General features: G+C 46.6%; 1 long non-coding RNA gene across 1 annotated transcript in view; it reads left to right on the top strand.

Moving 5' to 3' along the window:
* LOC147015276 (uncharacterized) overlaps positions 1–25,243 on the top strand; it is a 121,490-nt gene that overhangs the window by 69,527 nt on the left and 26,720 nt on the right. The gene's annotated exons all lie outside the window — the stretch shown is intronic.

Genomic DNA, 25,243 nt, shown 5'->3' with positions numbered 1-25,243 from the left:
TGTCTTCTTCTCTTACATGTGCTTTTGGTGGAATTGTATATGTGTGCTTTCCGTTCATCGCGAAATAAATGTGCTTATTGTTGAACTGTTTTCCCGCTTCGCTTCGTCTTTTCATCTATTGAATCTCCATCTTGATTCACGTAAAGCTTGGTCGTGGGCTAAAACGCCCGATAATTAATCGAACCGTCGAGGCCGACGAATAACACCGCTCGGTTATCCCGATAGTACGGAACGGGTCGTTTAAAGTGGCCCGTGTCCGAAGTCGACCTGCGGTGAGGTGCGATCGCCCGGTCTACCCTCCGTGTGGGTACTTAGGTAGGTCGAATTTGGCGAGCAACCCTGTCCCACGCGGGGGCCGATTGGCACGATCGCGGTGAGACCGAAAGGTCCACCCGTGACTAGTTCCCGGCGTTGGTCCGAGAGGGTCACGACTGGATTGTCCGTCCGGTGGGCGACGTGCCGCGATTCGAGTTACGTGGCCGTCCGCATGCCGGCGGGCGCGAATCCGCAACAATATGTTTGCATGTCCCCACATCCATATTTGTGTCTGTTGACTCGCTTGATTTGTTCCGTTCTCCACATCCCAGCCACTTCTTCTGCACATATCTCTTAATTATGTCACAAATAATCCCTGATAAAAAACGTTTTCTATCCTTCTGCTTCCCATGCGTGCCACCACCAAATCATGCTCATTGGACTTTGGGGAACGGTAGAGTTATACATTCATTTCACTGAAACCAGGAGTTAGAGACATTCCAGCCATTCATGGAATAAATGATCTCAGTGCAGACAGTTGTGTTAACAGAGGCTGTCTGACATTACATATACAGTTTATGTAAACATATATATACATATATATGCACATATGTATGTATATATATATATATATATATATATATATATATATATATATATATATATGTATGTATGTATATATATATATATATATATATATATATATATATATATGTATGTATGTATATATATATATATATATATATATATATATGTATGTATATATATATATATATATATATATATATATATATATATATATATATATATATATATATATATGTATGTATATATATATATATATATATATATATATGTATGTATATATATATATATATATATATATATATATATATATATGTATGTATATATATATATATATATATATATATATATATATATATATATATAATTTATGATTACATATTATTACATACATATGCCTGGTGTTGGCTTAGTGGTTAGGGTGGTGGCCTGGGATCCTAGGGTCCTGAGTTCAAGCCTCGTTTCCCACTGCATTAATTCACCAGGTGGTTGACTCAGCCTGCCATCCTTCCGAGGTCGGCAAAATGAGTACCAGCTTGCTGGGATGACTGAGTCATTCGAGTATCCTGCGTCGGAGTGGTGACCCGTCCAGGATTGTACCCAATAGCCAAGGAGACTGCTTCGGCAGCACCCACGCTCTGTACAGATTATGGTCCCAATGAGGAATACATGAAGCTCTTTCTAACCACTGACTGATTGATATTAAAGATCGGTGCCTTCCGGGTGACAAAGAAAGCTGAAATTTTGCATACCGATGGACATCGAAGCCAGTACATGAGGAAAAAAAAATCACAGAATCGTTGGACAACATCCATCACTGAAAATATAAGTAAAGAAAAAATGCAGGTGAGTGACCTGAGACAATGGAGAAGCATGGTAATTTTGTGTGCCGACGGACGTGGAAGCCAACACATCTGGAAAAAAAATCACAGGTCAGGTCAGGTATGGGAGCACATGCCAGAGCAGCACGTCGCTGCATCCACTTTCTGCCAGTACTCCAGGAGCCTCTGTCTGGCCATCCCCCAGGCAGATGCCTGGCCCATCTCCATCTGTTTGAGATGCTGATCAACCTGCTGCAACCTCGAGGCATGTGGTCAGCCCTTTGGCCACTCGGACTATGCAGCCGCATGCCCATTCAGCCGCAGCTGACACTCTCGGACTATACAGGTAACAAATCTCATTTGAGTCTTTCTCAGCAGCAGCTTGTTGGACACGAAGTCCGACCAGCAATAGCCAAGGATTCTCTGAAGATAACTGGTACCAAAGGAGTTAAGTCGCTATCTCAGATTCCTTGTCAGAGTCTAAGTCTCACATCCATAGAGAAAGACTGAAGCACCAAGGACCTGAAGACTCGGACTTTCATCCTCCTGCACAGGTACTTGCAGCCCCACACCCCATTATCCAGTGAATCCATGACTCTCCAGGCCCGACCCAGACATCTACTGACCTTTGGCTCACATCCAGCAGACACATGAATATCATTGCCAAGTTAAGTGAATCTCTCCGTGACCTCTACATCCTCACGACAAACAGGCACAGACAGGACAGCAGCATCCAAGATGTCATTGAAAGCCTGGATCTTTGATTTGACCCAGAAAACCCATAATCCCAGCAGCTCTGACTCCTCATTCAGCACCTTGAGGGCCCCCAAAAGTATATCTACACTCTCTGCAAAGATGACTGCATCATCTGGAAAATCAAGGTGAGAGATCTTGACATTCCCAAACGATGCACCGCAGCTTGATCTCTCTGACATCCTCCCCAGAATCCAGTCCATACAAGCGCTGAAAAGTATGGGGGCCAGCACACACCCCTGACAAACTCCAGCAACAAATGGAAATAAGTCAGAGATGGAACCACCACATCTTACAGCACACTCTGTACCACAGTGTACTGTCGTTCAGACATCAGATTGATGTTTAGGTGGCACCCCATGATGACCAAGATCCTGATTCACTGAATCTAACGCTTTGCAGATGTTAACATAGGCTGCAAACAGCCCCTTTCCATACTCTCGTCCGCGTTCAGTGAGGACCTGGAGAGCAAGGATACAGCCAATTGTTGTCCTCTTTGATGTAAAGCCTGACTGCTCTGGACGCCGGTGCTCATGCAGATGGTGTGAAACCCATCAAGAATTATCCGAGCAAAGACCTTGCACGGCACTGAGAGCAGTGTCACCCCTCAGTAGTTGTAGTCCTGGCGATCACCCTTCCCTTTGCAGAGAGGGACAACAAGGCCCCTGTTCCAGTCAGTTGGGATTATGCCTGTGTTCAAGGCAGAGCACAGAAATGCTCAGTGACATGAGTACAGCATTTCCCTCGGCCTTGGGAAGTTAGGCATGGATACCACAGGTCCCAAGAGCTTTACACAATTTCAACTGGTTCACCGCAGCCTGTGTTTCCAGAAATGAAGGTGGATCACAGTTAATTGGATGGTGATCTAGAGGGATAGAAACATCCCCGACATCTTACTCAACAGCTGATGGGTCAGCCCAGTACAGCCTCTCAAAGTAACCGGCCCAGTGAGTCTTCACTTCAGACTCCTCTGTCAACAGCCCACCACCCTCTGCTCTTACTGCAGTACACCGAGAGACGGGCTTGGAGGAATGCAATGCACAAATTCCCCTGAAAGCAGGAGGAGAATCACTTGACCACAGGTGATGCTCTACACCCTCACAGATTCCTTGAACATAGGCCTCCTTGTTTGCTCTTAGTGCACGTGCAGTTTTATTCCTCAACTCCCTGAACAGCTCAGCTCTGCTATTAAGCCTGGCCCTGTGACTCTGGTCAATGATATCCAGTGTCCCTTGAGAAATAAATTCTTCTTTGCCCGACGTTGAGTTCCAAGTCATCCACCGGCAACATCATGGATGGTGGCCTTGAAGGTACTCCACAACTCTTCAGGATTCCCAAAAGCACCCAGACTCCTCAAATCTCCGCTCAGCCTGTTCGCAAACTCCTCAGCTACCCTCTCATCTTTGAGCTTGCCAACATCCAGCCTAGGCTGGGATGGTACCATTCTCCTGGATTTAAGATGCAACTTCAGAGTTGCTACAACAAGCCTGTGGTCAGTATTGAGGAACTGAGTACTCCGGTAGACCCTGCAGTTCTGGATCATCCTCCAGTGACCATCAACAAGCACATGGTTAATCTCCTTTGTCACACTACCAGCGTTGGAATGCCAAGTCCAGCGATGAGCCTGTGGGTGCTGAAACCATGAGCCAGCCAACCTTTGTCCATGACTTCTTGCAAAGTCAAGGATCTGAGAGCTATTCTGGTTCACAGTTCCAGACCCATGGGGACCAACACACGTCTCATAACCATCCCTATCAGTGCCAGTTGATGCAGTGAAATCCCCCAAGACTAGAAGAGTATCGCGCCTGGGGCACTGATCAACCACAGACTCGACCACAGCATAGAAAGTGTCCTTCATGGTGAGATCACTCGCCTCAGCCGGAGCATGCAGAGAGACCAGGGAAATGACACCCAAGGAGTGACGAATATTTTGTCTCATAATACGCTCGTTGACCAGTGTTACCTCAATTATCATTGGAATCAGCTCATTGGACACAACTACAGCAACTCTTTGGGCAAGGGAACCATCTAAACGACCAGACCAAGAGTAAGTGGAACCATCCGCCATGACCTCGCCACTATCCGGTCTCCAGATCTCAGAGAGTGCTGCAATACCGATGTTCAAATGCTTGAGCTCAGATAACAGAGACAGATGATCATCGTCTTTTAGGGAGAGCACATTCCAGGCACCCACCCAAAGGGTTTGCCAGAGGCTAACCCAAGGAGACTGCCGTCTGTTGGACGACACCTCAGCACCACTCTGCCACACACGACACAATCTGACCCAAGAAGTTTACCCTATGCTTTTCCTCATATCATCAAGGAATGGGGGTAATGAAGGGTTTGCCACAATCCCATTATCCAGTTTTATAACCAGTATGCCTGGTGTTGCCTGAATGGTTAGGGTGGCGGGCTTTGGATCCGAGGGTCCTGAGTTAAAATCCCACTCAGCTGTTGAATTTATACTAGGTGGGGTTAACTTGGCCTGTCATCCTTCCAAAGTCGGCAAAATGAGTGCCAACATGCTGGTATACTGTGTCGGAGTGGTGACCCCTTCAGAATTGTGCCCAATAGTCAAGGAGACTGCTTGAGCAGCACCAACGCTCTGCACAGAGTATGGTCCCAATCTCCTCCTCCTCCATCATCCAGTGAGCTGCCCTGTAAAGGGCAACAGCACAAGAGGTAATCCCACAGAGTGGGTTTTCATTTTTCTTTGCATTTGTTTGCGGAATGAAGTGTTTTACGATGGCCGGAGTGCAAATCCTGCCACCAACCTCCAAAAATAGTAAACCATCTGCAGGAGGACGTCCGCAGACACAGTTGAGCACAAGATATGGATGGTTGTTGGTTCACAAGGAGCTCTTCCATCCTTTGTATCGTTACGAATTTCGGTCCGCCCAGCGTGCGATCGGCCACGTAACTCAAATCGCGACCGCGTCGCCCACCGGAATGGACAATTCAGTCGTGACCCTCCTTGGAACTACCGCCAGGAGCTAGTCACGGGTGGGTCTTTCGACCCCACCACAATCGTGCCAATCGGCCACCCGGGCAGGTAGGGTTGTTCGCCAAACTCGACCGACCTAAGTACCTGCGCGGGTAGTTAACCGGGCGATCGTACCTCGCCGCTGGCCGGCCAAGGACATGAACCGCTTAAGCGGTCCGTTCCGTGCTTCAGTGATAACCGAGCGGTGTTATCGCCGGCCCCGACGGACATGATTATTTACCGGATGCTTCCACCCTTCCTACCAATTCCTTCCGTGATGCAAGATGGAACTTTCAAACAAGGGAAAGGACGCAACGAAACGGGGAACAGTTCAACAAGCACATTTATTGCACACTCAGACAAGCCCGTGTTTTACAGCCATACAGTAATTCAGGCACGTATACAGTGAAAGCAAGCAAAGGCAGAGTTACAACCGACTAGTGTCTTTATTTCACACGCAATTACTTAAACAGTTTTACTTACAAGACGGCGCCACCACATGCATTTACACAAAAGCAAAGGAAAAAGCCACCCTCAAAGGCAAGGGTGGCAGACAGGTTCGTGGACCAAATGTGCGTGGAACCTGGATGAGCGGCCAGGTCCACGAGACCAAAGGGTCTTACCCGCGCCCTCGTGGCGCGATGGCGGGAAAGCCGCAATGTCAGCGTAGCTGCGCCTGGCTTCGTGCCCCTGGCGTGGCCGGTGAGCTCTCTCCGGCATTCTCCGTGCAGGCACGTGTTTCACCGTCGGCACTACGGTTGGGGAGGGGAACGGACGGGGTTACCGGCGCTTTCTTAGCATGGAGCTCGGTAAGGGAGAGGGGAATTGCTGACGCTCCGAGCTCCTTCCTCTCCGTCGATCGGCCCCCGTCTGCCTTATGACTTCAGCTCCGAGCTCCTTCTGCCGACTCTGCCCCACCGACACTGCCGCCGTCTGCCTCTTCGAGCTCCGTACTGTTCTCCGACCCCTCCAGACTGCCACTCTCCAAACCCGACTTGACTGCCCTGTCTCCCGACTCTCCAGACCCGACTTGACTGCCGACACTGCTCCACCGACACTGCTTCACCGACACTGCTCCTGCTGCGAGCTGCGTTGTGCTCACGCTTATATAGGCTGGGGGAGGAGCGCATATGCAAATTTGTGGATCACAGCGGGTTCGGAGGTGGGGCTACACCACCTGATGCTCAGCAATTGGATGGATGAAAAGTGGGCGTGAATCACTCCTGATCCGATTTCTCCTTCGAAAGGATCCCATTCACAACCCATGGCACGACGTTCGGTAGCAAGGCGAAGGTGGTGGGAGTTTGCTGTGGTGGTTTGGGAAGGGTGTTGGTGGTGGCGATATGGTTGGTGGCGGGCATCGTTTGAGAATGGCGGTGAAGCGATGTTTGCGGGGTGGAGTTGTGGAGGTAAAGAGGCGGAGGTGGTGGTGCTTGAGTTGTAGTTGTTTGGGAATGATGTTGCTGGTGGCGATTTGGTTGTTGGGGGATGATTGGTCCAAAATAACGACAGAGAAAAGAAAAACGGCTATCTCAAAGGATTGCAGCCCTGGGAACACGGAAATTCCCTCTAAACAACGGTGGGGAAATCTAACTGCACATATACTTATCGTCGTAACTGATCTAAGGTCCTTTATGGTGGTCTGCGAATTTCCACAGCCGTAACACTATTCAATCCTGCTTGGTGTCCATATCATACACCCTCCTCACCAGGAAACCTGGTGGCGGAGACAGTTTAGTTGTCGACAACCCGACCATGAAACAGGTTATTACAGGTTTACATGGTACCTGCAGCAAGTCACAAATATAATCTGGCCTGACCTGATAATAGAAAATCACAGAACTGTCAGAATGCTTCCATAACTGAAGATATATGTAAATTAAAATAAATCAATTAAATATCAAATGCAGGTGTGCGACCCGAGACAATGGGGAAGCACGTCTCGTTTGCTTACAATGTGTAAGCATACCCTGCTAGTTTATGTATGTATATGTATATATATATATATATATATATATATATATATATATATATATATATATATATATATATTTATATATACACACACACACACATATGTGTGTGAAACCCATTCTCCGAACTCAGCCGAATGCCGTGACGTCACTGTCACGACGTGGAGCAAATTATAATCATGGTAAATGTAATACCATGTCAGAAGCTGTCACAAGCGAACGGAAATTGCAGTCACCAACTGGTTTTGCCCCCGTGAGAGCATCAGGGTAACATAGCAAGTTTCCATCCACTTGTGACTGAAACCTTTCGGTTATGTACCAATCACTATGTTGGCCACTGTCTGCCATGCGGACCCTTATCTCTCATTTCAGCAAAAACACAATCTGGAGTCAACACTGGATACGTGCGGGTGCAATTATGACAATTAATGTTGTTCTCCGACCTGATACAAATACTGTGACGCCACCACCATGATGTATGTTATGTCTGCAACTCCCGGAAGAGCTTTTTCCCACAGCACTAATTGCAAGATGTCATATGTAATTTAATTAGAAAACAATATAAATACTTGTAATGTCCCCTGTCCACAAGGAGTTTTTCTTCCTTGGACAAACGCCGTGTTAATGTCTATAAATCGCTTATCGTGGAATTTTGTGGGGCAACTCTCCCGGAAGTAAAAACTATATATATATATATATATATATATATATATATATATATATATATATATATATATATATATATATATATATATATATATATATATATATATATTGTTGCGAATCTGGAAACCACGATCGCACAACATTCAGGTCCTTTGCGCTCAGTTATCTCGGTAAGTATGTGTTCCATAGATAGCTCGCCTTCCGTTGTTTAATGGGTAAATCTGTGTAAATGCGCTGTGATTCATTTTAATAGTTAGGGTTCAATCAGAACAACAACAAAGAACAACGACCCTCCCCCGCAAAGAAGAACGACCCTCCCCCGCAAAGAAGGAGAAGAACCCTCCCGTCCCGTGATTCAACAGCGTAAACAGAAATGACAGTTGGGGTGGGGTGGCTGAAAGCGAGGTAAACAGCCCCCACCCACGGTTGTGGGGGGCGGCGCACGAGGGCGAATGAGTCACGCCGGAAGTGAGGCGGGGCTGAGAGGGATAAGAGGGGACCCTCTGCTTGGCTCGGGTTGGTTCTGGTTAGTCTTGGGTTCGTCTTCGGTGAGCCTTCAGGGTTCATCGGGTTCGTGTTCTGGTGGCTTTTGTTCTGCTTGGTGGAATTTGTTGTTCTGCTTTGTGGCCTCATCTTGGTCGGTGGTTCTTCGGGGAAGCGACGCATCCGGTCGGGAAGGATCGGCGCCTCGTCTCACCAGCACGTGGTCCGGAGCGCGAGGGGATCTGCCGGAGCTCGGAAAGGATCGTGGCTCGCAGTGATTGGATCCAGCTCGCCCACGCTGGTGCCCGGTCCGAACAGCTTGAAGACCACACGAGGTGGAAAGGTCCGAGGCAGACCCTGGGCTTCAGCTCATCTGTCCCTCCGAGCTGAAGTCCGCATTAAAGGCATCAGCCACCATTTCTTGGGTGTGTGTGTGTGTGTGTGTGTGTGTGTGTGTGTGTGTGTGTGTGCGCGCGTGCGTATGTGTGTCCGGGGGCCCGTCTAACAAGTAGAGAACTGTTAAGTGCTTTGTGTGCTGTAAATGATTGCATTGCATTTCGTATGGTCGGTTTAAATCCACTCTTACGTGTTCCCTAGTTCCCCATTATTATTAATAAATACCCCCATTGTTGAATGTAACAGCTCGTTCTGTGTTTCATTCATTGGCTCGACATGACGCGTGTTTGAGGATAAGTGTTGGTAACTTGTTCATTTGGTCCGGCCCGATTTTGGTAATTCTGCTCGGTTACGCCGGATCCAAGTCGCCGACAGCGACTCGATTCGGACAAAGTAGGCCGAGGGTGAACTTCCCCGGTAGTCGGACCACGTGGGTACTTAGGTAAATTGAAATTGGCAATCGACCCTACCCCACGTGGTCTATCCATTGGCAAACTTCGGTCCGATAAAGGACCCGTCAGTTCTGGAGTTATCCGGGGCGACGACCTTTACAATCTGGGCGATCGGTCAAGCCGGCTCGCAGCTCCATCTAGTGGTGGCGCTCACGGTCGACCCCCTGGCCCCGTAACAATATATTGTTGCGGCCACATGTACCAAGACACCAGCTTGTTACTTAGGGGGATTAATCCTCGGTTGTCCTCGGAAGAGCCGGACCTGGGGCCACCGCTCATAATTAACGTTGTAGGACGGTGGGTTGTTTTAGAACCACTAACGCCACCCAGTTATCCACAAGTTCCAGTGTCCACCATCTAATTATTCCGTTTAACTAAAGGTCACGTGGCTACCTGAACGGGGAGCACGCCCTCGGCAAAACACCAATCTTATCTTGATTAGATCTTGATTATGGCGGCCGAGCATTTTAACAGCTGGTGCGTGCCGACTATTCGGGCAGGTTCGAAGTCAATAAATAATTTATTAATTCGAAAATAAATAAATAAAAAGAACTTTTTATTTCCTGAGGTAAATAAATGAATAAATTCCAAAGCAATCGAAATGAATAGTTAATCAGGCAAAATCAATCAAAATGACAGGGAAGAGACAGAGAGCAGATGCTTATCAGGGGTTGACTTACTTAGAACTAAACACACAGACAAGGTCACCCAGCAGATCATTAGGGGGGGGGGGGGAGAAGAGTCGGCTCGCTCACCAGAAAGAAGTTGTCCGTGAAGTGAAAACATCCTGAAATGTGTGTGTGCGTGTCTTGTCCGTCGCCAGCACCCAGCCTTGCCGTGCACCCACTCGCGAACAGCCCTGAACGCCAGTCGACGTCTGGGGGGGGGGGGGGGGTGGGCGCTCTTCTCATCTGTCACGACATCTGTGAAGTAGCAGTCACATTTACAGACTTCCTCACATATCATTAAGTCTATCCTCTCACATGTTCTTGTCTTTGCTTCCAAAACCCCCTGACCCGCATCTTTACACCTTCCTCTCCGCATTTCACCACCAATCATTGCACCCCTCATTTTGCACCTCTCTCTAACCATGTACAATAGACACACTCAGTTTTCCTCCCCCCCCCTCCCCCTTCCCTGTCCTCAGCGACTGGGTTGCATTGGTTCATCAACCATGCAAGGTAAAAGAAGGTCGCAAACACCTCAAGCTTTCTCTCTCTCTCTCTCTCTCTCTCTCTCTCTCTCTCTCTCTCTCTCTCTCTCTCTCTCTCTCTCTCTCTCTCTCTCTCTCTCTCTCTCTCTCTCTCGCTCTCTCGCTCTCTCGCTCTCTCGCTCTCTCGCTCTCTCGCTCTCTCGCTCTCTCGCTCTTGCTCTCTAACCTTCCTTGGGAATGATTCTGATGGCACCTGTCATGTTAAGATTATGGAAGTATAGCTCTGCCCTGTCTTTTTTCCTTTGTAAATATTTGCATGTTCTTTTGCCTCACCCGCTTGTAATATACCGGCTTGTTATAAATGTACCCAGTTTGGCGTGTCTTTTCCCCAATGATCTCGCATAGTCCGCAAGTAGTGTTAGCCAGAAAGTTTTACCCCAACAATTTGTTCTTCTTAGCTAGCGCACACTCACTGTATCGCTCGGCAGTAATCCGGGTGTGCGTTGAGAGCACGAGACCCTACTTAGTGCGGCCATCCACAGGTAAGGTACCCTCGCAAGGTAGTCAAACCCTGCCAGGATTGGCAGTACCAACTGGCGCTCACGGTTGCTTAGCAACCTGCCGACACACGGAGTTATTCATGCTTGGTGGCCTCAGGACTGGGAGTTCGGGAGAAACTCCAGTGCTTCCCCTCGTGGTGAACCTCAAACCCCATTACTGTAACAATATACATGTACTGTTTATGAACAATACACACACACACACACACACACACACACATGGTATAGTTGACCCTCATGGACTGTTATGCAATGGAGTGACATTGACAATAAGCTCCCAAGGTGCGTAAAATACTCCAAAGGCTCAGCGACTCAAACAGCCTCTGACGGTCTGGCCTCATGGTGGGGATGTTCTCACGAATGGGTGTAGCGGTAAAAGTTGAATCACTTGCACCTTAAAACTAGTTGCTTTGACCAGATGGGGCTCATTAACCTTGGTGGGCAGCTCTTACAGAAGAAGGAAACTGAATTTATCTCTGCCTTAGCCTTGTGGTTCAGGTTTTGAAACTAAAGGCGAAAGGTTTAATGGGGGTAAAGGCAGCAATTCCTCTTAAAGGAACTGGCCTTTGCATTTGTTAACCCATGGGCCACCCTTTGGCAAGATGGACTACTCAACACAAGCCTCCTGATTAGGGTTACACGAAGCCATGGGAGCAAGTGGTGGATATCCATGTCGGCAGCTGGCACACATTGCCAGTACTTGCTGCACGGTCTTGATGCTAGTCAGAGGATTCTATTGTGGAGAACAATGGCTAGGATCACCCGTCGACTACAGACACTGCCCGGAAGAAGGCAATGGTAAACCACTTCCGTACATGCCAAGAAAACAATCATAATCATACCTAAATCTGAGTTGGACAGAAAAGTCACACCACCTATTGTAAGGTGAATTGCCCGAAATCATTCATCAAACTTCCATAGGTGACACTCATTACCTCTGCCACTGAAGGTGAAGGAGGTCATGTTTTCACCCCTCTCTGTCTGTTTGTTACTTGCAAAATGGAAGATTTTTCAAGTTTATTGGTCAGTCGATTTTGTTATTCTGTCTCTCTGTCTGTGTGTCTGTTTGTGTTTCTGGCGGTTTATCGCCAACAGATCACAATTTAAAACCGATCTTCACGAAACTTCATCACATGGTAGAGTTTGTCATAAGGAAGAAGCCGATTGTTTTTGAGGCCAAAAGGTCAACATGAGCCAAAGGTCAATAACTCTCTCTCTCTCTCTCTCTCTCTCTCTCTCTCTCTCTCTCTCTCTCTCTCTCTCTCTCTCTCTCTCTCTCTCTCTCTCTCTCTCTCTCTCTCTCTCTTGAGTGTAGCCTTATGGCTGGTGGTTGCATCATTGGTTATGGACGCAGCTATGCCGCTGATGCAGTGTCCCTATTACCAGTACACTGGGACTCATTTTGCCGACCTCAGAAGGATGACAGGCTGAGTTAACCCCACCTGGTATTTATTCAGCAGCCAACGGGGCTTGAACTCAGGACCATAGGACTCCCAAGTCAGCCATCCTAACCGCTAAGCCAACACCAGGCTTCTGGTCAACAACTTAGGTGAGATTTATAAAATCCTCAATTTTCATCTGATCGACTTGAAATTTGAAGATGATTTATATTTCAGGTCATTGAATTCAACAAGCCAATTATATTTGAGGTCAACATAGTTGTTGACCTTGGGCAGATGTTGTTGACCTTTTTGTCGAAGGTGGTATTTCTAAAATCCTCAATTTTCATTTGATTGATTTGAAATTTGAAGAGGAGTTGCATATTTGGTCACTGAATTCAAGCACCAATTATTTTTGAGGTCAAATTTGTTTTATGGGTCTTGCAAGTATTGTGCTCTGCACGATGTCGTCTCCTTGTTTGTTATTTGCAAAATCGAAGATTTTTCAAGTATATTGGGTTAGTTGATTTTGTTATTCTGCCTGCCTGTCTGTCTGTCTGTTTATCACAGACAGGTTACAATTTTAAACTGATCTTCACGAAACTTCATCACATGGTCGAGTTTGTCATAAGGAAGAAGCCTATTGTTTTTGAGGTCAAAAGGTCAACACAGGCCAAAGGTCAACAACTTAGGTGGGATTTCTAAAATCCTCAATTTTAATCTGATTGACTTGAAATTTGGGGATTTATATTTCAGATCACTGAATTCAACTAGCCAATTATTTTTAGGTCAACATGGACCAAAAGGTCAACATCAGCCCAAGGTCAACAACGAAGGTGGTCTTTCTAAAATCCTCAATTTTCATCCAATTGACTTGAAATTTGAAGAGAATTTATAGTTGAGGTCACTGAATTCAACCAACCAATTATTTTTGAGATCAACATGGACCAAAAGGTCAACATAGGCCCAAGGTCAACAACTAAGGTGGTCTTTCTAAAATCCTCAATTTTCATCTGATTGACATGAAATTTGAAGAGGATTTATATTTCCAATGTCAGAGTCTAAAATGGTCACAAATAAACGACAGGCAATATGTTGGCCTGATGAGCCCACAATAAGGGCAAAGTCTCGATCGACATCTCTGCTTTCGTCTATTTGTGACCAAAGGCTTTATTCTCAGTCGGCAAAGACTTGAGGACCATATGGATCCCTCCTAGTTTGGAGGTGATGTGTTGGTGTAATTTATGCACATGACGTCATCGTCTATCATAGTCAGCATGCTTCTTTCATTGAATTTAATGTTCCTGGCTGCAAACCTCCTGACGTGATCAGCAGCGCAGAGACAATGTGCTCGCATGGCAAGTGACACTTGTTGCTGACTGCTGGTCATGCAGCAATTTTTGTGATGGGACTCGATCTGTGGCCTGCTGTCTCATGGGAGTTTGATTCATACATACATATATGTATATATATATATATATATATATATATATATATATATATATATATATATATATATGTGCACTAACAAAAGGGTGTGTGTGTGTGTGTTGTGCGTGTTGTGTGTGTGTCATTGTGTTAGTGTGTCTCCTCTATAACTCCAAAATTATAAAAACCTAGCAGCCTGAAAGTTTGCATGCATAGTAAGAAAACTCAAAGGAAGTGCAAGAGTGAAAATTGGGTGTTTGAGTTAATTAAAACACCCCTTTTGAAGATAATTAATGGCCTTATTTAATTATATCCTCCACGATCCTTGGACACCTCACTGTCTGTGGTCTAAAGGCATTTCCTGGATAACCTCGCTGAGGTCTGAAGCCGCCATGTTTTTTGGCCTGCTCAACCATACCTTGACTTGGAACAGGCTGCAACGATTTCTGAACGATAAAGTTTTTTTTACTTTCCTCACTCATATTATCGAATGCCTGTTCATTATAGCTACGAATCGCTGGGTGCATTGCAATGCTTATAAACACCTGGAGACTCCAGCGTTTGTGGCTTTATTTCATTTGCGCATATGAATAACAGAGAATATCTTAAACTAACCATAATTACAAAATGTAAGCTCCAGATTTGAAAGTATCAGCAGTTCTGACTCCTTAAAAAAGTGTTGATTTGTCCAATTCGGACATTGCATGGTAGTACAGCGGATAAGCACAATAATTGTGCGTTTTATGAGAAAAGCATGAATTTTCTGACATAGTTCGTGAATACCATAAGGTTTATTTTCAGATCTGGAGGGAAGTCAGATTTGACTTCTGAGGACCGTGAGAGGTCAAATCCAAGATGGCCGCCAGTCCACCGGGTCTAATGTTCAAACGCGTTTAATTTTGGAACTAAAAAGTGTAAAAAAAAACATTTAAGGTGTCATTTCCAACTAAGTTTGGAATGGCCATTCGTTTGTTGATACTTTTGAGATCGCCAGGAGCCAAGGAAATGCATTTCGATCAAGGTCAAGGTCAAATTACGTTAAAAACTTTTGGACATTCTTTTGGTAAAGACAATGGATTGGACCTATGCAATATAGCGAAACTTCACTTCCATTTTGACACTATAGGGATAATAATACAAAAAAAAATTAACAGAATAGTCCCATGTGCTAGTATATTTAATACTTTATTAATAGCAATGATGATGGTGGTAATGGGAGTGATCAAAATCTAACAGCCTCCAGAACAGAAGCACAGTGCAGTGCACTTGAGCGCAGCTTTGGCACACTTGCACCGTCCAGTGCATCCTTTCTCACAGCGACAGCGGATCAATTCATGGCACGATTTTGATGCTTCGGGGAGAGTGGTCCAAAGCAGCTGCCACCCAGTTGTTTCCTTTGTCCAGCCCCAGTGAGATGGCTCTGGCATCTCTGGATCCAGGACCAATGCCTGGTTCCAACAGTTGGCCTGGTTGTAAGTGCACTTGATGTGCTGTTTGAGTGCTGCCTGGGTTGGAGGAATGTTCTCTAGAGTTCTAGACTTCTGTGTGAAGAGCTGTTTCCTGGCATGATTCACTTCCGTGCTCTCACTGGTTCTGTCATACATTAGCACCACAAATCGCTCTAGCAGTAACATTGATCCTTCACTGACCTCACTTGACATGCATAGGAGTTCATTGAAAGCATCATTCACCTCTGGGAAAGACTTCCAAGTTTCCCAGGCAGTCTTCTTTCCTCTGCCAGCGAATACAGATACAGTGTCACACCCGGTGAAAGCGTGAAGGACTGGGAGAGTCAGACACTGTGTTGGATTCATTGTGGAAACCATTTCGTGAACAGCTATGTAACGAAAGCTTGACCCGACACCAAAGGCAACCCACAGCTTATTAGGAGCTGTCTTGCTGAATGAAGCTATAGTCAGTACTACCACATCAGTATCAACAGTACGTATGGTCACCTTCTTACACCCCTTTTGCACAGCATCTGCCACATGCAGAAGTAGACAAGTGTCTGCCTCCTGCGAACATGGGGCAAGGCAGGCCAAGTATGACTCAGCCGGAGAGCAAAGGACTCCACTTCCATCTGTTGCATACAGTTCCTTGCCCTCTGCAAGAGGAAGATGAACAACTACGCGTGACAGGAAAGCAAACAATTCGGTTTTGTTATCATCGAATCGAAGGAAGTCCTTCCAGTTCTTTGGCATCACAGTAGAAGGAGCCACTCTTTTCCTGGTGCCCTTTCCCCTCTTCTGTCTTGTTGAGGCTTTGAGGCTGGCGGGTAGGTATACATCCCAGACAAGGTCGATGCGGCTGCTTTTCTCAAGTTGAGTAGAGATGTATGGTGCAAACACTCTTTCTCCATACTCTTGAAATGTTCTTGATGTTCCTGGATTTAGCAGTTGAACCACAGCTGCACCATCAAGAATTGTTGCATCAGCCATAGGCACACTATTCTTTTTGAGCAGATCTGATTCCAGGCAGCGAAGTAGATCTGATTTTCCCTCCAGTTGACAGAGCTGGCGGGGCTGCCTGGTTTTCATGGGAGAAGAAATTGTCCATGTCTCCGTCTCGTGTTTGACAGGAGATGTACAGCCTCGAAAAGAGACCACAGTCACTCTTCAGTGCTGCGAGCTGTGCCTTCTGTTTTGACTTAATCTTGACCGGTGGCCGACTGAACAGTGGCAACTTGTTCTTTGGAAGTGTTTGTGTGATAGGTGTTGTACACAGTTCCAGCCTTTCTCTCACAAACTTGGTGTACTGCTCCTCACCAAGAGTCTCGATCCTTCTCACAGTTTCAGCCACTTGGGTGTCCACAATGTCCCTTGTGTCAATGACTAGTAGGTCTTGACTGTGTTCGAGAAATGGATTCCCCATCTCTTCCAGCATTGTCACAAGTGCCTTAACCTCCTTCAGGAATGCTGCTTGCACTCCAGGTTGCTGATCATGGTTCAACAAATCATAGAACTCTACAGATAATGCATCTATACCCAGCTAGTCTAAGCATGGATATATACAATACATAACTGAGCCACATCCGCCTCAAGCACACCCTCTGAGGGGCTAAGTAACTAAATTCACCACAATGACACCACTCGGTATTCATTTGCAAATTTCAACTGATTGCTTATTTTTTGATAATTTTTTACCTTGACCTTGACCTGAATTCATTTCCTTGAATTGTGACATTCTCAAAGGTATCACCAAATGAATGGGCATCCCCAATTTAGTTTGAAATGACACCGTAAATGTTTTTCTGCGCAGTCTGGTTCCAAAATTAAGGACGTTTGAACATTAGACCCGGGTGACGAGCGGCCATCTTGGATTTGACCTCTCACTGTCCCCTCAGAGGTCAAATCTGTCTTCCCTCCACATCCGAAAATAAACATTATGGTATGACCTAACTATGCTAGAAATTTCATGCTTTTCTCAGAAAATGCACAATTTGTTAAAATATGAGAGCTTATCCGCTGCAGTGGGGCAGATAACAGCAATTTTTGAGAGGAATCGTGCAAATGATGATACAAGCATCAAATTTGGCACATTTGTTCTCCAGGGGATTCTAATCAAATCTGCCTGATTGGCCATTTGAAAATCCAAATTTTTCAAAATTTAGATTTTCAAATGGCCAATCGGGCAGATTTGATCAGAAAGCCCTGCAGAACAGAAATGCCAAATTTGATGCTTGATCATAATTTGCACGATTTTTCTACTGTCTACTACACTATCTGCACCATGGGCGTTTCGGGTTGCATAGTTGTGTCGACGGGAATTGGAAATCGCTTGCCAAGCCAGGTGTTCCATTGGAGTGCTTTATTGAGAGCTTAAGCCACTTTCCGAGCTGTACAATGCAGTTTGTGTGAGTTGATAGTGGTACAGTTCGTGCCTGATCGGGATGTATAGTCAACATTGACTACAAGGTATAGAGGTACGTATACAACATACACGGACGTGGTACATATGGGTAGATTTGGATCTGTACGGACTCTCCGCGGATGTGTGGACATGCCATGCCTGTTACGGGTGCCGTGCTGGCAAAGTTTCATCCCATATCTTATGAAGATTCCTTCAGGTTTTCCTTTGTACTCGTACTTGTTTCGAAAGCATTTGGTTATCGGATTTGCTTTACAAGGTTCTATGTTTCTCTTTATCAGAGTAAAAGCAAAATATATGTGATAACGCTCAATTTCTGAACCGTTTGCCATCTTAACATATAATATTTTCAAAATTACTGAACCAATTTTTTTAGCCTTCCATCACACACAGCTGTTTATAAAGATTAATGTTTGTGAACATCTCCCTGAAATGTCAACTTAAATATAAAGCTGTTTTTTGATGAAAGCTACTCAAGATTTCTGGGTCGTATACAAAGTACATACTGTAGTCGGTAATCACACCGACTCCAACCTACTGTTTCCCGAAAAATTGCCGATACAGGCCGTGCGTGTGTGTGTGTGTGTGTGTGTGTGTGTGTGTGTGTGTGTGTGTGTGTGTGTGTGTGTGTGTGTGTGTGTGTGTGTGTGTGTGTGTGTGTGTGTGTGTGTGTGTGTGTGTGTGTTTTGTTCACAAAGTATAACATATTCTTTCTAACTCCCTTACCCCCCACCTCTCTCTCTCTCTCTCTCTCTCTCTCTCTTTTTCTCTCTCTCTCTCTCTCTCTCTCTCTCTCTCTCTCTCTCTCTGTTTCTCTGTCTCTGAACATATCCAGATGGTCATTATGTCTGAACAGTCAGGTCAGGTGGTTATCTCCATATGTGTCTGGGTGGTGGTTATGTCTGGGCGGGGTTTGTCTCCAGACATGTCCAGATGGTATTTATCTCCAGACATGTCTGGATGGGAGTTTGCCTCCGGGCGTGTCTGGAAAGGAGTTTGTCTCCGGAAGTGTCTGGGCGTTGTTTTTGTCCTGACGGAAGTTTGTTTCCGGACATGTCCGTGATGTGTTTATGTCTGGACGGGAGTTTATCTCTGGATGCGTACAGGTGGTATTTGCCTCCAGACAGCTTGGCTCCAGACGCGTCTGCGTGGTGTGTCTATATATATATATATATATATATATATATATTTTTGTCAGGTCAGGTTCGATCTGTGACCTGCTACAGGTACCATGTAAACCTGTACTAACCTGTTCCATGGTCGGGTTGTCGGCGACTAAACCGTCTCCCCCACCAGGTTTTCTGGTGAGGAGGGTGTTTGGATATGGACACCCAGCAGGATTAAAAACAAAACCTGTCAAAGGGCGGAGGAGCTCCTTGTGAGCCAACGGCCATCCATATCTAGTGCCCAACTGTGTCTGCGGACGTCCTCCTGCAGTTGGGTTACTTCTTATTAGGAGGTTGGTGGCAGGATTTGCACTCCAGCCACCGTAAAACGCTTCATTCCGCAAAACGCAAAAACGCAAAAAATCTGAAAACCCACTCCGTGGGAGTACCTCCTGTGCAGCTTCCCTTCGCAGGGCAGCTCACCGGATGATGGGATTGGGGCAAAGCCTTCGGGACCCCCAATCTTTGATAGGAGGGAAACCACGGGGTAACATCCCTGGGTCAGATTGCGGGAGAGTGTGTCGGAGTGGTGCTGAGGTGTCGTCCACCAGACGGCGGTCTCCTTGGGTTAACCTGAGGCGGTCCCTTCGGGTGGGTGCCTGGAATGTCCTATCCCTAAGAGAGGATGATCACCTGTCTCTGTTATCATCTGAGCTCAAGCGTTTGGACATCGGGATTGCAGCTCTCTCTGAGGTTCGGAGACCGGATTGCGGCGAGATAATGGTGGGTGGTTACACCTACTATTGGTCTGGTCGCTCTGATGGTTACCATACCCAAGGAGTTGCTGTAGCTGTGTCCAATAAGCTGACCCCAATGATAATTGAGGTAACACCGGTCAACGAGCGTATTATGAGATTAAGGATTCGTCACTCCTTAGGTGTCATTTCCCTGGTCTCTATTTATGCTCCGACTGAGGCGAGTGATCTTACCGTGAAGGATGCATTCTACGCCACACTCGAGTCTGTGGTTGATCAGTGCCCCAGGCGAGATACACTTCTAGTCTTGGGGATTTCAATGCATCGACTGGAACTGATAGGGATGGTTATGAGGTGTGTGTTGGTCCCCATGGGTCAGGAACTATGAACCAGAATAGCACTAAGTTCCTTGACTTTGCAAGAAGTCATGGACTTAGGGTGGCTGGTTCATGGTTTCAGCGCCCGCAAGCTCATCGCTGGACTTGGTATTCCAACGCTGGCGGTGTGGCAAAGGAGATTGACCATGTCCTCATTGACGGTCGTTGGAGGATGATCCAGAACTGCAGGGTCTACCGGAGTGCTCAGTTCCTCAATACTGACCACAGGCTTGTTGTAGCAACTCTAAAGCTGCACCTTAAATCCTGGAGAATGGTACCATCCCAGCCTAGGCTGGATGTTGCCAAGCTCAGGGATGAGAGAGTAGCTGAGGAGTTTGCGAATAGGCTGAGTGGACACTTGGGGGGTCTGGGTGCTTTGGGGGGTCCTGAAGAGTTGTGGAGCACCTTCAAGACCACTGTCCTTGATGTTGCCGGTGGATGCCTTGGAGTTCACCGCAGGGCAAAGAAGAATTTTGTCTCTCAAGGGACACTGGATACCATTGACCAGAGTCGCAGGGCCAGGCTGAATGGCAGAGCTGAGCTGTTCAGGGAGCTGAGGCGTAAAACTGTACGTGCACTGAGGGTGGACAAGGAGGCCTATGTGCGAGGAATCTGTGAGGGGGTAGAGCATCACCTGTGGACAGGTGATTCTCGTCCCGCTTACAGGGGAATTCGCGCATTACGTTCATCCAAGCCCATCCCTCGGAGCACTGCAGTTCGCGCAGAGAGTGGTAGGCTCTTGACAGAGGAGTCTGAAGTGAAGGCCCGCTGGGCCGGTTACTTTGAGCGGTTGTACCAGGCTGATCCCCCAGCTGTCGAGTTGGACGTCAAGGGTGTTACAATCCCTGTTGCTGACCCTCGAATCAACTGTGGTCCACCATCGCTTGTGGAAACACGGGCTGCGGTGAACCAGTTGAAACGGGGCAAAGCTCCAGGGATCTGTGGCATCCATGCTGAACTTCTCAAGGCTGGTGGAAATGCTGCACTCGCGTCGTTGCATGCAGTTTTGTGCTCTGCCTGGAACACAGGCATCATCCCAACTGACTGGAAGAGGGGCCTTGTTGTCCCTCTCTGGAAAGGGAAGGGTGATCGCCAAGACTGCAACAACTACCGAGGGGTGACGCTGCTCTCAGTGCCGGGCAAGGTCTTTGCTCGGATAATTCTTGATAGGGTTCGCCACCATCTGCTTGAGCACCAGCGTCCAGAGCAGTCAGGCTTTACACCAAAGAGGTCAACGATTGACCGTATCCTTGCTCTTCGTGTCCTCACTGAACGCAGACGAGAGTTTCGGCAGGGGCTGCTTGCAGCCTATGTTGATCTCTGTAAAGCGTTCGATTCAGTGAATCGGGATGTCCTCTGGAGGATTCTTGGTCTTCGTGGGGTGCCACCGAAACTGATCGATCTGATGTCTGAACTCTACTCTGGTACTGAGAGTGCTGTGAAGTGTGGTGGTACCGCCTCTGACTTATTTCCAGTTGTTACTGGAGTTCGTCAGGGATGTGTACTTGCCCCCACACTTTTCAACACTTGTATGGACTGGATTTTTGGGAGGATGTCGGAGAGATCAAGTTGCGGTGCATCGTTTGGCAATGTCAAGATCTCGGACCTTGATTTTGCAGATGATGCAGTCATCTTTGCGGAGACTTTAGACATCCTCTTGGGGGCCCTCGAGGTGCTGAATGAGGAGTCGGAGCCGTTGGGATTACGGATTTCTTGGGTCAAAACAAAGATCCAGGCTTTCGGTGACATCTTGGATGCTGCTGTCCTGTCTGTGTCTGTTTGTGGTGAGGATGTTGAGGTCGTGGATAGATTCACTTACCTTGGCAGTGATATTCATGTCTCCGCAGGTTGTGAGCCGGAGGTCAATAGACGTCTGGGTCGGGCCTGGGGAGTCATGGATTCACTGGATCATGGGGTGTGGCGCTGCCGGTACCTGTGCGGGAGGACGAAAGTCCGAGTCTTCAGGTCCTTGGTACTTCCAGTCTTGCTCTATGGGTGCGAGACTTGGACTTTGACCAAGGATCTGAGACGGAGACTTAATTCCTTTGGTACCAGGTCTCTTCGGAGAATCCTTGGCTATCGCTGGTCGGATTTTGTGTCCAATGAGCGGTTGCTGAGAGAGACTCGGATGAGATTTGTTACCTGCATAGTCCGTGAGCGTCAGCTGCGGCTGTATGGACATGTGGCTCGTTTTCCTGACGCTGATCCTGCTCACCAGATTCTCTCAGCGAGGGAGTCTCATGAGTGGAGGAGGCCAGTGGGCCGACCACGTGCCTCATGGTTGCAGCAGGTTGACCATCATCTCAAGGAGATGGGGATGGGCCTGGCATCTGCCTGGGGGATGGCCAGACGGAGGCCCCTGGAGTACCGGCGGAAAGTGGACGCAGCGACGCGCTGTTCTGGCACATGCTCCCATACCTGACCTGATATATATATATATATATGTCCAGGCAGTGTTTGTCTCTGAACGTATCTGGGCGGTGATTATTTTTGGATGGGAGTTTGTCTCCAGACGCGTATCTAAAATTGGTGTCTAGACGGTGGTTATGTCTGGGTGTGGTTTGTCTCCAGACATGTCAAGATGGTATTTATCTCTGGATGTGTCCGGATGTGAGTTTGTCCTCGGACGTGTCCAGGCAGTGTTTATGTCCGGACAGGAGTTTGTTCCAGACGTGTTTGAATGGTGTTTGTCTCCGGACAGCCTTGGCTCCGGATGCGTCTGGGTGGTGTTTGTCTATGGGTGGTATTTTAGTATGACTGGTAGAAAATGGATTACAGACATTATTTTGTTTCCATCTTCACTGTTATTCTCTGCAGAGCCATTTTGATGAGACAGTATGAATCGTAATTAACGCTCCACCACATGTCTGCCTTCCCTTCCCACTTCCCCCCCTCCTCACTCTCCTACCTTCCTCATTCTCCCTCCCTCCTCTCTCTCCCACCCCTCCTCTCTCCCACCCCTCCTCTCTCCCACCCCTCCTCTCTCCCACTCCTCCTCTCTCCCACCCCTCCTCTCTCCCACTCCGCCTCTCTCCCACTCCCTCCTCTCTCCCACTCCCTCCTCTCTCTTTCCCCCTCCCTTCATTCTCTTTCACCCTCCCTCCGCTCTCTTTCCCCCTCCCTCCCTCCTCTCTCTCTCTTTCTCTCTCCCTACACACACACACACACACACACACACACACACACACACACACACACACACACACACACACACACACACACACACACACACACACACACACACACACACACACACACACACACACACATACATTGTGTGTATATATATATATATATATGTATATATATATATATATATGTATATATATATATATATATATATATATATATATATATATATATTAGACGAGGCGTAAGTCGTCACCATCGGGACCGAGAAAAAAAGTGACGACTTGCGCGTATGCGAACATTCATGGTTTGAGATTAACTGTAATGATCGATTCCATCAATTTGCTGATGATTGTAAGTAAGCTCATTGGTCAGAAATAATGAGGATTTGTTTTTGCACAACATCCCGAAATGAGATCGTCATTGACCAAGTGAGGACCCTGCTGATGCAGGATCGTCGAATCACGATCAGAGAACTTGCAGACGAGGCGGGCGTCAGCAATGGATCCGTTCATTCCATTGTGACTGAGGATTTGGGCTTAAGGAGAATCTCAGCGAAGTTCGTGCCAAAGCTGCTAACGATCGAGCAGAAGCAACTCCGTTTGGAGATCGCACAGGACATGCTGGAGACTGTGAACAGCGATCCCAACTTCTTCAGCACAGTGATCACTGGCGATGAGACCACAGTGATCCGTCATTTTGTCAAAAACGAAAATCCGACGGCGCTCACTTACACTTCCTCACTCATCGACGGTCTGTCGGCAACTGACAGCTTCTGTAGGTGGGAAAATATTCACGCATATGGATTAGGATCACCTACATACGTGCACCAAACCACGCCTCCCTAGCTTCATTTGTTTACGCACGAAATATTAAGGTTGGATACTTTTTGAACACACCTCGTATATATTTATATTCCGTATATGTATTTATATTTACACATATTTATTTATATATATATATATATATATATATATATATATATATATATTTATCAATATTTTATGTTTTTATATATATATATCTACATGTTTAATATATTTTTTATATATGTTGAATATATCTATATAATCACTGTGGTGATGTGCCTCTGTGGTGTTCTCCTCTCCACCCCACTTTGGTAGATAAACTGGAAGACTGAATGAATGCGGTGTTCACGGAGCAGCAGGCATGGTGGGCTGAATGGCGTCTTCCTGTGTGCATCTCCTTGTGTTCCCTTTGTATACAATACTACGAGTCACAGTTTTCCTTTAGCCATGGTTTATAAAATTCATCAAAAAATGATGTACATTCTGTCGCATTAACGCGATAGAATTACTATTGCTTTCTTGGTTTGTATTTTGATAAAACAAATTTCGAAGATTAACTCCGCTGTGCAATCAATTGCTAATCAATCGCAATACAGAGGTGAAGACTCGTATCGACCGGGCAGAAATAAAGTGGGCCTGAAATGCGGTCTCGTGGAAAGATTGGTCGCGTCTCCAATACGAGTCATAAACCGACATGACCGCCATGCAAATGATGTGCAAATGTAGTCCGAAAGCCGCGAGCAACACCAGTCGGTCGCACCGACAATAGATTATCGCAAATACCGTTCCAATAATCCGTTAAAAATGCGAAGGAAATCACAATGTTGACTTGTTAAATAAGCCTGAGTCAGCTGGAAGTTTGACAGCATCTGTAAAATATTCGAATTCCATGCTTCGGAGGATAGTAGACCTTATACTATCAGCCTCCAGTTGACAGACGAAATGGAAGCAAACTTTTTTATCCAACATCGTTAGTCTGTAATTAATATGTTCATGGGTTTCTGGTGAGAGTTGCACAATGCAGTCCTTTCCTGCGATGAATTGTTACTCATTTAGCACAGTTTCATGGGGTGGACAGGTGGGGTTGTGGTTAGGTGTTTGGAGGTGAAGCCTGGTATTGGCTTAATGGTTTGAGTGGTGGACTTGAGATCTTAAGATCTTGAGTTCAAATCCCCCTCTGCTGTTGAATTAATACCGGGTGGGGTTGACTCTGCCTGTCATCCTTCTGTGGTTGGCAAAATGAGTGCCAGCTTGCTGGTATCCTGTGTCGGAGTGGCGACCCGTCCAGGATTGTACCCAATAGGCAAGGAGAC

Source organism: Eptatretus burgeri, chromosome 12 (assembly GCF_056783735.1).
Source record: "Eptatretus burgeri isolate ZD-2024b chromosome 12, Ebu_testis_v1, whole genome shotgun sequence".
NCBI classification, from domain to species: domain Eukaryota; kingdom Metazoa; phylum Chordata; class Myxini; order Myxiniformes; family Myxinidae; genus Eptatretus; species Eptatretus burgeri.
Note: the sequence above shows the minus strand (reverse complement) of the source record. Positions and strands in the feature narration are given on the sequence as shown.